General features: G+C 43.0%; 1 protein-coding gene and 1 long non-coding RNA gene across 3 annotated transcripts in view; both read right to left on the minus strand.

Moving 5' to 3' along the window:
* The window catches only part of ENTREP2 (endosomal transmembrane epsin interactor 2), a 190,445-nt gene that overhangs the window by 142,334 nt on the left and 32,347 nt on the right, over positions 1-15,764 (minus strand). The gene's annotated exons all lie outside the window — the stretch shown is intronic.
* LOC310693706 lies at positions 12,969-14,418 on the minus strand. Its single transcript, XR_014519349.1, has 2 exons — positions 14,306-14,418; positions 12,969-13,394 (listed from the first exon to the last, which is right to left on the minus strand). It is a non-coding gene; the product is annotated as an uncharacterized lncRNA (long non-coding RNA).

Genomic DNA, 15,764 nt, shown 5'->3' on the forward strand with positions numbered 1-15,764 from the left:
ACTTTGATAATAAGACTACAGTGAGAGACAGAGACAGAAATCTGGATGTGACACATCAGCATCATAACCTCCAATTTCCACCACTGAGTGCAGATTTTGCAGAAGGTTAACGCTCGCCTTCTCTTGTCACAGGCTGTAACTTACTGCAAATTCCATGGGAACTGTTCTGCTACATTAGCCCATCTGATCTCTGAACAAAATCTCTGGAGGTCGAAGGAGGCAAGCGAGAATTTAACATCTCTGCATCTCCCAAGCCCTCTCTCTTGGTAAAGTGTTCAAGGGAGGGGGACACCAGCAGGAAAGAATGAACAGTACTGGGAAATGTATCACATCGGCACAAACATTTCTTACCAAGACTGAATGCCACTTTTCACGAATCAAAACGTAACGGATATGTAAAAAAGTTACACTGACATTTTGCTTCAAATGGTCCACAACATCAAAGCTCTGTGCAGGAGACAACATTTCTCACCATTTCACAAAGAGGAGCTTAAATGATGGCAGAGAGGGAGTGAGTGCTCTCCTGCCAAATTAATTGAAGAGCACATTCACTTCTGCTCTGTTGCCTGAAATGCAGCTGCAGAATTTTGACAGAAGAACACAAGACTTGCCCTGCTGGGCCAGATCAAAAGCCTTCCCTGAAGGCTGGTGGGATGAGACCATGACTGAGGAATTGAGGGGTGCAACCTGTTCAAAAGGAATAGACCACACAGGAAAGGAGGAGGAGCAGCATTAATGCAAGGGATGTGTGCACTTGTGAAGAAATCCATGGCCTGGAGCATGGAAAGCAGGCTGAGATTTTATGAGTGTGGAGATTTTATGATACAGGAGAGAGAAACAACAGTGACCATACTGTGGGTGTCTGCTATAAACTGTCAAGCCAGACAGAAGGCTTGGATGAGCCTTTCTACAGTAGAATGCCAAAAATTCAGAAAGGAGAGATATAGTAGTCAAGGGAGAGTTCAGTTTCCCCAATATCTGCTGCAACTCAATTTCAAATCTTTATTACGGTCATAGACCAGCATTTACAATCTAAAAAGTGCTAAAACACAAGGTGAATATAAAAATCTATAAGAATTTAAAAGAAGCTAAAAGAATCCAAAAGAAGGGTCAGGAACATTGGGCAGGTGTGGAAGAGCACAAAAGGTTGATATATAAAGGCTTTAACTATCATTTACAGAGCACTTTGATGTGTTCATTAAAACGGATTTGTGGCACAGGTCACCCTCCTACGAATCTGGAGTGCTGCTGTGAACAACCGAGCAACACTATATATCCAAGACCAACAGCTGCAATGGACCTCCTCCAGCTGAAGAGATACTGACTACAAACATCTGCTGGGACGCAAGAAAAGGGAAGCCATGAAGAACACCTAGACACGACTTATCCAGGCAGTCAAATCCAATGATTCAGGCACATTCTGGCATATTACTTCTAGCTCACAAAGCAATGGCCCAAAAATGGTGGACTGTCACATCACCCAAGGGACCTGGGAGGCACACTTTCAGGAACTCTACTCAGGCACCTCTGCTTGGATGGTGACAGAGATTAAGAACTTGGTAGCTCAGCTAAGACTGGGGAAGCTGAGGTTAAAAATAATAATAATAATAAAAGGGAAAATACATAAAGGATTTCATAATCATACTTAAAAGTATGGGGAAAACACAAGGATCTATTAGAACAAAAAACCCCATGGTGGCTGTCCCCAGCAGAAGTAACTTCAATTAAAAAATAAACAGGGAAGAAAAATGTCCTACATATAGAGATCTATTAACAGAGATAGAAGGGAAATTAAAGCTTAAGGAAATTGATGAGATTAGAGAATATGTATACGATTGGCTGCAATATCATCAACTAAATGAGGTATTTAAAGAAGACAATAAGAAAGGATTCAGTTATACCATATCTAAATTTCAAAGAGAAATCATAGAGGATAATACCAAACTTTTGAAGAAAGCGTCTAATTTACTACTAGAATGGGAAACAAAAGATGAGGAGGTTAAATGTGTAATGATTAAGTGGGCACAAGATTTAGGACACAATATACAAATGGAAGACTGGGGGAAACTGGAAAGTGAACTTAAAATTTACTGACTGTATATTGTTAAATGAGAATTATATGAAAATGATGTATAGATGGTATATCACACCTGCAAAAATGTATAGAACAGGCTCTAATAAAGTGTTGGAAGTGTAAAGAAAAAGAAGGCACATTTTTTCATATGTGGTGGAATTGCAAAATAATTAAAAATTATTGAGATATGATTTATAATGAAATCAAAAAAATGTTTAAGATTACCTTTGTTAAAAGACCAGAAGCTTTTTTATTAAGCATTTCAGGTCAAGATCTGCCAAAGGAGAAGAAGAAACTTTTTATGTATGCTACAACTGCGGCTAACATACTGCTAGCCCAAAGACGGAAAAGTGAGGAAATACCAACTAAAGAAGAATGGCAAGAAAAATTGATGGAATATGCTGAAATGGCAAAGCTAACAGAAAGACTTAGAGACAAAGACAATGGAGACTTTTAAAAAGTTTGGGAACCATTTATGTTGTATCAACAGAAACAATGTAAAGAAATGGACTCACTAGCAGGGTTTGAGTAAACACTGAATATAAATTACAAAGATGATGGTAAAATGATATGTGCATAACAATATTTAATATAAAGAACTCAATATTAAGATACAATAAAGCAAACAGGAGAAGTTAATATGTAAAAACCAGAAGAGGAAGCTGAGGGAAATCGTGGGGGAGGAGGGGGAAATTTGGGAATTGTACTTTTTTGCTATTTGATATGTAGTTATTATGATAAAAATGTAAAATCCAATAAAAATATAATAATAATAATAATAATAATAATAATAATAATAATAATAATAATAATATAACAACAACAACAATAATAATAATAATGGTTTATTATTAATGGCTATGTTTGAAGCAAGAGGAAGAACAAGCAAGTGGTAGGTGCAGTAGATGGAGCAATGCTATTGGGTGACAGAGAAAAGGCAGAACTGCTCAACACCGACTTTGCCTCTGTCTTCACCCAAAAGGAAAGTGATGCCCAACCTGGTGATAACAGATTAAATGGTGTAAGGAAAGATCTGCAACCCAAAATAGAAAAAGAGGTAGTAAGGGACCACCTAGGATACTTTAAATGAATTTTGATCTCCAGAAGATCAAAAGAGACTACGAGGCTCTGGGCAGGAAATTGAAGCAATTAAATGCACAAATTGTCATCTCATCTGTCCTCCCAGTTGAACGACGTGGCCTAGGGAGAGAGGAAAAAATAGTGGAAGTGAACAGCTGGCTTCGCAAATGGTGTAAACAGGAACGGTTTGGATTCTTAGATCATGGACTGCAGTTTCTTGAAGATGGACTTCTGGCAAGCGGTGGGCTGCACCTCACAACGGTTGGGAGGAATGTTTTTGCCAAAAATCTCAGAAACCTCATCAGGAGGGCTTTAAACTGACTAATGTGGGGGAGGGAGACAGTGCTCCTGAAGGTAGGAGTCTATCAATTGATGAAGATGATCATCCAAATGTCATAGACCAAATGGAGCAAACAGCACGCAGACCTAGTGGTGGGAGGAAAAAATCCTTAAATAAGAGACACGGGGGAATGATTAATGGACTTCAGTGTCTGTACACTAATGCGCAAAGCATGGGAAATAAACAAGATGAGCTTGAGCTCTTGGTACAGCAAACTAAATATGACATAATAGGCATCACTGAAACCTGGTGGGATAAGTCCCACGATTGGAATGTAATAATGGGGGGATACAATCTATTTCAGAGAAACAGACCAGACAAGAAAGGAGGAGGAGTGGCGTTATATGTCAGGGATGTGTATACCTGTGAAGAAATCCAAGATTTAGAACCTCAAAGCCAAGTGAGAGCATTTGGGTCAAAATTAAGGGAGAGAAGAATAACAGAGACCTCATTGTGGGATTTTACTATAGATCCCCAAGCCAAACGGAGGACATAGATGATGCCTTCCTGGAATAGATGGCCAAGCATGCAAAAGGAAGGGAGATAGTAGTAATGGGGGTACTTCAATTACCCGGATATTTGTTGGATGTTAAACTCATGCAAGAGCATAAGGTCAAACAGATTCCTCACTGGCCTTGCAGACAACTTAATTGTCCAGAAAGTGGGAGAAGCAACAAGAGGAACAGCCATTTTAGATCTGGTCCTAACCAATGTTGATGACCTGGTTAGTGGGGTAGAAGTGGAAGGATCATTAGGCGCGAGTGATCATGCTCTTCTGAAGTTTACTATACAGCGGAAAGGAGCAGCCAAGCATACTAGGACTCAATTTCTTGACTTTAAGAAAGCCGACTTCATAAAACTTAGGGAAGTGCTGGGTGAGATCCCATGGACAGTAATACTAAAAGGAAAGGGAGTTCATGATGGCTGGGAGTTTGTTAAGAGGGAGATAGTAAAAGCACAACGTCAGGCAATACCAATGAGACGGAAACATGGAAGGTGCCTAAAGAAGCCAGGGTGGCTATCTAAAGAACTTTTAACGGAGTTAAGATTAAAAAATGATGTGTACAAAAAATGGAAAGGGGCGAAACCACCAAAGAGCAATTCAAACAAATAGCCAGCACGTGTAGACACAAAGTCAGAAAAGCTAAAGCACAGAATGAACTCAGGCTTGCTAGAGAGGTTAAAAGCAACAAAAAAGGCTTTTATGGGTATGTCCGTAGCAAAAGGAAGAACAAAGAAACAGTGGGGTCACTCAGAGGAGAAGATGGTGAAATGCAAACAGGGAACACAAAAAGGGCTGAACTCCTCAATGCCTTCTTTGCCTCAGTCTTCTCCGATAAAGAAAACAATGCCCGACCTGAAGAATTTGGAGCAAATGATTCAGCAAAGGAAACACAGCCCGGAATAACTAAGGAGATAGTACAAGAATACTTGGCTAGTTTAGATGTATTCAAGTCTCCAGGGCCAGATGAACTGCATCCAAGAGTATTAAAAGAACTGGCAGATGTGATCTCAGAACCACTGGCAGTCATCTTTGAGAATTCCTGGGGCGAAGTCCTGGCAGACTGGAGGAGGGCAAATGTTGTCCCTATTTTCAAAAAGGGGAAAAGAGAGGACCCAAATAATTACCGCCCAGTCAGTCTAACATCAATACCAGGGAAGATTCTGGAGCAGATCATTAAGCAAACAGTCTGTGAGCACCTAGAAAGGAATGCTGTGATCATCAATAGTCAGCATGGATTTCTGAAAAATAAGTCATGTCAGACTAACCTGATCTCGTTTTTTGACAGAATTACAAGCCTGGTAGATGAAGGGAACGCAGTGGATGTAGCCTACCTTGATTTCAGCAAGGCATTCGACAAGGTGCCCCATGATATTCTTGTAAAGTTATTGACTATGCTACCACTCAGTGGATTTGTAACTGGCTGACTGACCGAACCCAGAGGGTGCTCATCAATGGTTCCTCTTCATCCTGGAGAAGAGTGACTAGTGGGGTGCCACAGGGTTCTGTCTTGGGCCCAGTCTTATTCAACATCTTTATCAACGACTTGGATGATGGACTCAAGGGCATCCTGATCAAATTTGCAGATGACACCAAACTGGGAGGGGTGGCTAACACCCCAGAGGACAGGATCATACTTCAAAACGACCTTGACAGATTAGAGAACTGGGCCAAAACAAACAAGATGAACTTCAACAGGGAGAAACGTAAAGTATTGCACTTGGGCAAAAAAAATGAGAGGCACAAATACAAGATGGGTGACACCTGGCTTGAGAGCAGTACATGTGAAAAGGATCTAGGAGTCTTGGTTGACCACAAACTTGACATGAGCCAACAGTGTGATGCGGCAGCTAAAAAAGCCAATGCAATTCTGGGCTGCATCAATAGGAGTATAGCATCTAGATCAAGGGAAGTAATAGTGCCACTGTATTCTGCTCTGGTCAGACCTCACCTGGAGTACTGTGTCCAGTTCTGGGCACCACAGTTCAAGAAGGACACTGACAAACTGGAACGTGTCCAGAGGAGGGCAACCAAAATGGTCAAAGGCCTGGAAACGATGCCTTATGAGGAATGGCTAAGGGAGCTGGGCATGTTTAGCCTGGAGAAGAGGAGGTTAAGGGGTGATATGATAGCCATGTTCAAATATATAAAAGGATGTCACATAGAGGAGGGAGAAAGGTTGTTTTCTGCTGCTACAGAGAAGCAGACACGGAACAATGGATCCAAACTACAAGAAAGAAGATTCCACCTAAACATTAGGAAGAACTTCCTGACAGTAAGAGCTGTTTGACAGTGGAATTTGCTGCCAAGGAGTGTGGTGGAGTCTCCTGCTTTGGAGGTCTTTAAGCAGAGGCTTGACAACCATATGTCAGGAGTGCTCTGATGGTGTTTCCTGCTTGGCAGGGGGTTGGACTCAATGGCCCTTGTGGTCTATTCCAACTCTATGATTCTATGAACCATTATCATAGGGCCTAATGAGCTGAATCCAAGGGTACTAAAGGAGCTTGCAGATGTATCTCAGAGCCTTTGTCTATTATCTTTGAAAATTCTTGCAAAAGAGGTGCTGTCCCTGCAGACTGGAGGTGGGAAAATGTTGTCCGCCTCTTCAAAAAGCGGGGAAATGAAGACCCAGTAACTATTGACTGGTGAGCTTGACATCGATTCCAGGAAAGGTCCTAGAACCGGTAATTCAACAGTCAATCTGTGAGCACTTAGAAAAGGAGGCTGTAATTACTAAGACAAAGCATGAGTTTCTCAAAAATGTCATGTCGGACGAATCTCATTTCTTTTTTTTGATGGTGGATATGGGGAATGCTGTGGACACTGTGCATATTGATTTCAGTAAGGCTTCTGACAAAGTCCCCATGATATTCTTGCAAGGAAGCTGGTAAAATGTGTGTTGAACAAGGTAACTGTTACTGTAGGTGGATTTGTAGCTGGTGGGTGGACTGAACGCAACCATTAATTACTCATTAATGGTTCCTCGTCATCCTGGGGGGAAAGTGACAAGTGGGGTGCCACAGGGTTTTGTCCTGGGTCCATTCTTGTTCAACGTCTTTATAAACGATTTGGATGAAGGAACTGAGGGATTGCTCATCAAATTTGCAGGTGACACCAAACTGGGAGGGGTATCTAATGCTGCAGAATACATATTCAGAATTCAAAATGACCTTAACAGATTGGAGAACAGGGTGCAAGCTAACAAAATGAATTTCAATAGGGACAAATGTAAGGTTCTGCACTTGAAGAGGAAGAACCAGATGCACAAATATAAGATGGGGGACACCTGGCTTACTAGCAGTACATGTGAAATGCATCTAGGGGTCTTGGTGGACCAGAAGCTTAATATGAGTCAACAGTGTGATGCAGCAGCAAACAAGCAAATGCTATTCTAGGCTGAATCAACAGAAGGAAGTCTAGTGTTCAGATCAAGGGAAGTCATAGTCTTGCTCTATTCTGCCTTAGTCAGACCACACTTGGAATACCATGTCCAGTTCTGGGCACCACAATTTAAGAAGGACGTTGAAATGCTTGAAGGTGTGCTATTCTAGGCTGCACCAACAGAAATATAGTGTCCAAATCAAGGGAATTAGTAGTAAGGTAAAGGTAAAGGAGCCCTGGATGGTTAGGTTCAGTCAAAAGCACTATGGGGTGTGGCACTCATCTCGCTTTTAAGGCTGAGGAAGCTGGCGTTTGTCCACAGACAGCTTTCCAGGTCATGTGGCAGCATGAATAAACCGCTTCTGGTGCAATGCGACACTGTGATGAGTGCCAGAGAACAAGGAAACACCATTTACTGCAGCAGTACCTATTTATCTACCCGTTATGCTATGCTTTCAAACTGCTAGGCTGGTAGAAGCTGGGACAGAGCAACAGGAGCTCATCCCACTGCACAGATTCAAACTGTCGACCTTCCGATAGGCATGCCTGGGAGGCTCAGTGGTTTAGACCACAGTACCACAACCTCCCTGAAATTAATAGTACCACTCTATTCTGCTTTGGTCAGACACACCTGGAATACTGGTACACCAATTCTGGGCATGGCAATTTAAGAAGGATGATGACAAGCTGGAACGTGTGCAGAAGAAGGCAACCAAGATGATCAAAGGTCTGGAAATCAAGCCTCATGAGGAGCGCTTGAAGGAGCTGGGTATGTTTAGCCTGGAAAAGAGGAGACTGAGAGGAGATACAATAGCCATCTTCAAGTATCTCAAGGGCTGTCACATGGGGGAGGGAGCATGCTTGTTGCTTTCTCCTGCTCTGGAGGGTAGAACTCGAACCAATGGCTTCAAGTTGAAAGAAAGGAGATTCTGACTAAACACCAGGAAGAACTTTGACAGGGAGAGCTCTTCAACAGTGGAAGGGACTCCCATGAGACGTGATGGACTCTCTTTCCTTGAAGTTTTTTAAGCAGAGGTTGGATGACCATCTGTCTTGAATGCTTTGCTGAGATTCCTGAATTGCATGGGGTTTGACTAGATAAGCCTTGGGGTCCCTTCCAATTCTAGGATTCTCAAAGTGCCTGTGGGAAGCCCACGAGAAAGATATGAGCACAAAACACTCTCCCATTTAGGATCCTTAGCATTTAACCATCTTTACCTCTTTGTCATGACTAGTACACAGTCTTCCACTTGGGTCTTGACTGCAGGTTTCCAAAGACATCTGGTTGGCCACTGTGAGAACAGGATGCTGGACTAGGTCATTGCCCTGATCCAGTTCTTACAGACCATGCATTGGATTATGGCAGTGCGCTCTCTGTGGGACTGCCCTGGGTTCAGATTGGAAGCTGCAGCTGGTGCAGAATATGGCAGCCAGATTGCTGATGGGGGCATCTGGCCAGCAACATGACACCATTTTTTAAATCACCTGCACTGGCTGTGCATCTGCTACCAAGCTAGGTTCAAGGTTCTTGTATTAATTTATAAAACCCTGAACCACTTAGGTCTGGGTACCTCAGGAATTATGGGACGTGGGTGGTGCTGTGGTCTAAACCACAGAGCCTAGGGCTTGCCAATCAGAAGGCTGGCGGTTTGAATCCCTGCAACAGGGTGAGCTCCCACTGCTCAGTCCCTGCTCCTGCCAACCTAGCAGTTCGAAAGCACGCCAGTGCAATAAATAGGTACCACTCCAGCGGGAAGGTAAACAGCGTTTCCGTGCGCTCTGGTTTACGTCACTGTGTTCCGTTGCGCCAGAAGCGGTTTAGTCCTGCTGGCCACATGACCCGGAAGCTGTCTGTGGACAAACACCAGCTCCCTCGGCCCATAGAGCAAGATGAGCACAGAACCCCCGAGTCATTCGCGACTGGACCTAACGGTCAGGGGTACCTTTACCTTTACCTCAGGAATTGCCTGGACCTTTCTATCCCAGCTTGATCACTTAGAGTATCTACAGGAGCGTCGTTGGTCATTCCCTGAGATGGCACGGCTCATTTGACAAGAAGAAACCGAACCTTTAGTGTTGTTGGCCCAGTATTGTGGGCTGTTCTGCCAACAGATAAAGCAGGAGCTTTCTGTTTTAACTTTAAAATGCCTGCTGAAAACCTTCCTATGCTATCAGGCTTATGCAGGCAGTTAAGAATACATCTTTCCATAAGAGTTACCTGATTTTTTATTTTAACTTTTTTGAATGGTTTTATTATACAGTTTTATGTCCAATTGTTATAAACTGTTCTGATTTTTTATGAATAGTTCTTTATAAATATTTCTATAAAATAACACAAAATGATCTGATGTTCATAATGACTAGAAGATATTGAGAGTCTTATCCTCCAGTAATTTGCCTAACCCTTCTGAAACCACCCAAATTAGTAACCATCACTGCATCTTATAGGAATGAGTTCCATAGATGAATGTTGTGCTGTGTGAAAATGTACCTCCTTTGCTTTGTCCATAATCTCCAAACATTCAGATTCATTGCATGGTCCCCACTGGGTTCAAATATTATATTAAGAGGAGGAGAAAGAAAGTTTCTCTTACCAGCTTGCCATGAAGAACAAGCACATCAGGGAGACAATTTCTTTTGCACTGTGAGCAAGAGTTGTAAAACTAACTCCAGGGTCTGCATGCCCACCCATTCCTCAGCAAAAAAGGGGTTAAAAAATCAAGAGGAATTTATTTGCCTCATCAAATGGGAGCAATGTGGCCAGCGATGACCCCGAGGCACAGAATCACTTCCAACAGAGTGCTGACTTTCAATTTCATGACCCGAGAAACTGCTGCAGTCTGCAAATTGGGATCCCCTAAGTCAATTGTACAACAGTACACAGAAGGCACACAACTCTCCCTTGCAGGACATCCGATCTGTCTTTGTATCAATGCAATTAAGATTCCTGTCCAAACAGCTTGGTTCTTGGGGGTGGGCAGGGAGGGTCAACTGTGAATCTCATGCATGCACACTACGGCCTCTTCTATAAAACAGCAATGCAAACTTTGCTCCAGACCCCAAAACCCCAAGCTTAAAATGATAGCTGCTCATTTTTTGAACCCTCACTACAGAATGAAGCATGAAATGAGGAAAGGTGACAGAACTTTAGATATATTCAAAATTACCAAGTTTTAACCATCCTGCAAAATACTTGGGAAGCTCCGTTAGGTAAATCACATGATGCAATTGGTTTTGGTAGGCAGCTAACATGGGATTTGACCATCATCACCACAGTGGAGTACTTGCAGTCTTTAACTTTAATCTGCTGTATCTGGCAGACCTTAAGAGTTCTCCTCTGTATAACAGCTGGTTGCCTGAAAGCCAGAAATGGGGGGGGGGGGGGGGAGAGAAAGATGTAGGGGCAAATGCCAGTTAACATCTTGCGGTGATAAGCAACAACTCTGAGCATGTGTCTAGCACTTTTGTGTTATAGTTTATAATTATTGTGTAATGTTTTATTTCTGACTATCGGTCGAATAAAGGAAATTGATTGATTGGTCTAGCACTTTTGATCCACCTGGATGTTCATTCTTTGTCTAATCAAAATAATAAGAGTACTGCCAGCCATAAAGTTGCCAGCCACACAGTTATTCACTTTGATGTATGAAGACGGAGGCAAGTGATATTCTGTTGAAGCCCAATACTCTTTGGAGGAGCCATCAGGTTCCAAAATGTTTGTCCCTGCCATGTTGAAATGGGAAACGGATCTCCCTTGTACCCTACGCTTTCAACATGTGAAGGTGCCTTTAAATGATACTCATGTAGGAGACAGCTGTCAGGTCCACATTCCTACAGTACCAGTTGCTTTGTTGTTTAATCGTTTAGTCGTGTCTGACTCTTCGTGACCCCATGGACCAGAGCACGCCAGGCACTTCTGTCTTCCACTGCCTCCTGCAGTTTGGTCAAACTCATGCTGGTAGCTTCGAGAACACTGTCCAACCATCTCATCCTCTGTCGTCCCCTTCTCCTTGTGCCCTCAATCTTTCCCAACATCAGGGTCTTTTCCAGGGAGTCTTCTCTTCTCATGAGGTGGCCAAAGTACTGGAGCCTCAGCTTCACGATCTGTCCTTCCAGTGAGCACTCAGGGCTAATTTCCTTAAGAATGGATGTGTTTGATCTTCTTGCAGTCCATGGGACTCTCAAGAGTCTCCTCCAGCACGATAATTCAAAAGCATCAATTCTTCGGCGATCAGCCTTCTTTATGGTCCAGCTCTCACTTCCATACATCACTACTGGGGAAACCATGGCTTTAACTATACGGACCTTTGTTGGCAAGGTGATGTCTCTGCTTTTTAAGATGCTGTCTAGCTTTGCCATCACCTTTCTCCCAAGGAGCAGGCGTCTTTTAATTTCATGACTGCTGTCACCATCTGCAGTGATCATGGAGCCCAAGAAAGTAAAATCTCTCACTGCCTCCATTTCTTCCCCTTCTATTTGCTAGGAGGTGATGGGACCAGTGGCCATGATCTTCGTTTTTTTGATGTTGAGCTTCAGACCATATTTTGCGCTCTCCTCTTTCACCCTCATTAAAAGGTTCTTTAATTCCTCCTCACTTTCTGCCATCAAGGTTGTGTCATCTGCATATCTGAGGTTGTTGATATTTCTTCCGGCGATCTTAATTCCGGTTTGGGATTCATCCAGCCCAGCCTTTCGCATGATGAATTCTGCATATAAGTTAAATAAGCAGGGAGACAATATACAGCCTTGCCGTACTCCTTTCCCAATTTTGAACCAATCAGTTGTTCCATATCCAGTTCTAACTGTAGCTTCTTGTCCCACATAGAGATTTCTCAGGAGACAGATGAGATGATCAGGCACTCCCATTTCTTTAAGAACTTGCCATAGTTTGCTGTGGTCAACACAGTCAAAGGCTTTTGCGTAGTCAATGAAGCAGAAGTAGATGTCTTTCTGGAACTCTCTAGCTTTCTCCATAATCCAGCGCATGTTTGCAATTTGGTCTCGGGTTCCTCTGCCCCTTCGAAATCCAGCTTGCACTTCTGGGAGTTCTCGGTCCACATACTGCTTAAGCCTGCCTTATAGAATTTTAAGCATAACCTTGCTAGCGTGTGAAATTAGTGCAATTGTGCGGTAGTTGGAGCATTCTTTGGCACTGCCCTTCTTTGGGATTGGGATGTAGACTGATCTTCTCCAATCCTCTGGCCACTGCTGAGTTTTCCAAACTTGCTGGCATATTGAGTGTAGCACCTTAACCGCATCATCTTTTAAAATTTTAAGTAATTCAGCTGGAATACCATCACTTCCACTGGCCTTGTTATTTGCAGTGCTTTCTAAGGCCCATTTGACTTCACTCTCCAGGATGTCTGGCTCAAGGTCAGCAACCACACTACCTGGGGTGTACCAGCCATCCATATCTTTCTGGTATAATTCCTCTGTGTATTCTTGCCACCTCTTCTTGATGTCTTCTGCTTCTGTTAGGTCCTTACCACTTTTGTCCTTTATTATGGTAATCTTTGTACGAAATGTCCCTTTCATATCTCCAATTTTCTTGAACAGATCTCTGGTTCTTCCCATTCTGTTGTTTTCCTCTATTTCTTTGCATTGCTCATTTAAGAAGGCCTTCTTGTCTCTCCTTGCTATTTTTTGGAAATCTGCATTCAATTTCCTGTATCTTACACTATCTCCCTCGCATTTTGCTTGCCTTCTCTCCTCCGCTATTTGTAAGGCCTCGTTGGACAGCCACTTTGCTTTCTTGCATTTCCTTTTCATTGGGATGGTTTTCGTTGCTGCCTCCTGTATAATGTTGCGAGCCTCCATCCATAGTTCTTCAGGCACTCTGTCCACCAAATCTAAATCCTTAAACCTGTTCCTCACTTCCACTGTGTATTCATAAGGGATTTGACTTAGATTGTATCTTACCGGCCCAGTGGTTTTTCCTACTTTCTTCAGTTTAAGCTTGAATTTTGCTATAAGAAGCTGATGATCTGAGCCACAGTCCGCTCCAGGTCTTGTTTTTGCTGACTGTATTGAGCTTCTCCATCTTTGGCTGCAGAGAATATAATCAATCTGATTTCGATGCTGCCCATCTGGTGATGTCCATGTGTAGAGTCGTCTCTTGTGTTGTTGGAAAAGAGTGTTTGTGATGACCAGCTTGTTCTCTTGGCAGAACTCTATTAGCCTTTGCCCTGCTTCGTTCTGAACTCCAAGGCCAAACTTGCCAGTTGTTCCTTTTATCTCTTGACTCCCTACTTTAGCATTCCAATCCCCTATAATGAGAAGAACATCCTTCTTTGGTGTCATTTCTATAAGGTGTTGTAAGTCTTCATAGAATTGGTCAATTTCAGTTTCTTCAGCACCAGTGGTTGGTGCATAAACTTGGATTACTGTGATGTTAAAAGGTCTGCCTTGGATTCGTATCAAGATCATTCTATCATTTTTGAGATTGCATCCCAATACAGCTTTTGCCACTCTTTTGTTGACTATGAGGGCCACTCCATTTCTTTTACGGGATTCTTGCCCACAGTAGTAGATATGATGGTCATCCGAACTGAATTCGCCCATTCCCATCCATTTTAGTTCACTCATGCCCAGGATGTCAATATTTATTCTTGCCATCTCATTTTTGACCACATCCAACTTACCAAGGTTCATGGTTCTTACATTCCAGGTTCCTATGCAATATTTTTCTTTACAGCATTGGACTTTCCTTTCGCTTCCAGGCATATCCGCAACTGAGCGTCCTTTCGGCTTTGGCCCAGCCGCTTCATCAGCTCTGAATCTACTTGTACTTGTCCTCTGCTCTTCCTCAGTAGCATGTTGGACGCCTTCCGACCTGAGGAAGCTTTTATATGCCTGTTGTCTTTGTCCATGGAGTTTTCTTGGCAGGGATACTGGAGTGGCTTGCCGGTTCCTGCTCCAGGTGGATCACGTTTGGTCAAAACTCTCCACTATGACCTGCCCATCTTGGGTGGCCCTGCACGGCATAGCTCATAGCTTCTCCGAGTTATTCAAGCCCCTTCGCCACGGCAAGGCAGTGATCCATGAAGTTCCTAGTGGTCCACTTTTTTAGCCCACCACATGAGACCATTGAAAATTCTAATGGTCTTCTTAAGTCTTCAACATTCTGTTGATAGATTGGGTAGATTAATTGATCAAAAGCATTCTGAGAGACTAAATGTGTGTCCCAGATTAATCAAGCAGTATGTTTGTAGTTTTTAAATGTATTTTTAATGCAAGTACATTTAAAACATGCAGGTGGCAAACACCATTTTAAGAAAAATAGGAAATTACCAAGAAGCTCAGTGTCATCAGAACACTGCATGTGCTTTGACACTCTGTGAGGACTGTAGCTTCACTTTGGGCAATGATTGTAGGAGCACTGCAAAGTAAGAATGCTGACTCAGTAATATGGCTGCTGCAGTCTGCACTGCCTGTTCCTTGCTTGCTACTCTGTCAGTTCCATCTAAAACTCCACATTTATGGCATATGGACACCTTCAAACCAGTCAATATAAAGAAAATCTTAATCATCAAGAGTCTTCCAAGATCCTTCTAGCAGCAGCATCTTTGCACTTCAGGAATTCTCAGACCACTGCAAGGCCTAGCAACCTGTCCTCTGCGATGTCTCAAATTGCTGCTGTCTTCAAGATTCTTTTATTATAAGACGGCTCAGCTTCCCCCTAGGAGCACTGTGCACGGTAAGCCATGTTATATGATTAAGCAAGCAGCACTTAATAAAGACACCCCCCTTCTCCTCTTAACAAAACCCTCTTGTCAAAATCAGCTCAAGTATGCAAACTGAGACAGAAAACAATTCTCATAAGTTGCTCTGCAGTTTAGCATTTTTGTAAGTTGCTTTTAGATATTTTGGAAAAAGAAATGAACCAATGAAACATGAGAAGCACTTCTCCTAGCCACTAGCAAAACCCTGCAATGATCTCCCATTTTTTGCTCTATACTTCTCTCATTTCCATCCTGGATAGAATAGTATTCAACACAGGGACAGTGTGTCATGACTCCAGCTATCACCAACTAAGGAACCAAACCCAGTTCAGGGCTCTGAGCCTACTGGTGGGGGTTGGGAGTCCATGGAGCAACCTTCCACAGCACTAGGGTCTGTAGAGAGTAAGTGCCAAGACTCCCATGGCCATCTTCCCCCAAAGCCTGATGAGCCAAACGCCTCCCACATTATTTCACCAGTCAGGCAGCACAGGAAGCCATGGAGCATAGGAGGAGTGTCTGTCTTCAGGCCAGAGAGTGGAGCCTTTAAGCTGTTGAGGGGAAGGATCCTGGAGAAGCAGCAAAGGCTTTCTGAGGCTCAGTTTGTTGTTCAACCTTTGATAGGTCAAGTTGCTCTCCATGAGCTCTCCATGGTGCTGAAATCCCTGT

This window comes from Podarcis liolepis, assembly GCF_965112155.1.
Source record: "Podarcis liolepis genome assembly, chromosome: 14".
Lineage (NCBI taxonomy): Eukaryota > Metazoa > Chordata > Lepidosauria > Squamata > Lacertidae > Podarcis > Podarcis liolepis.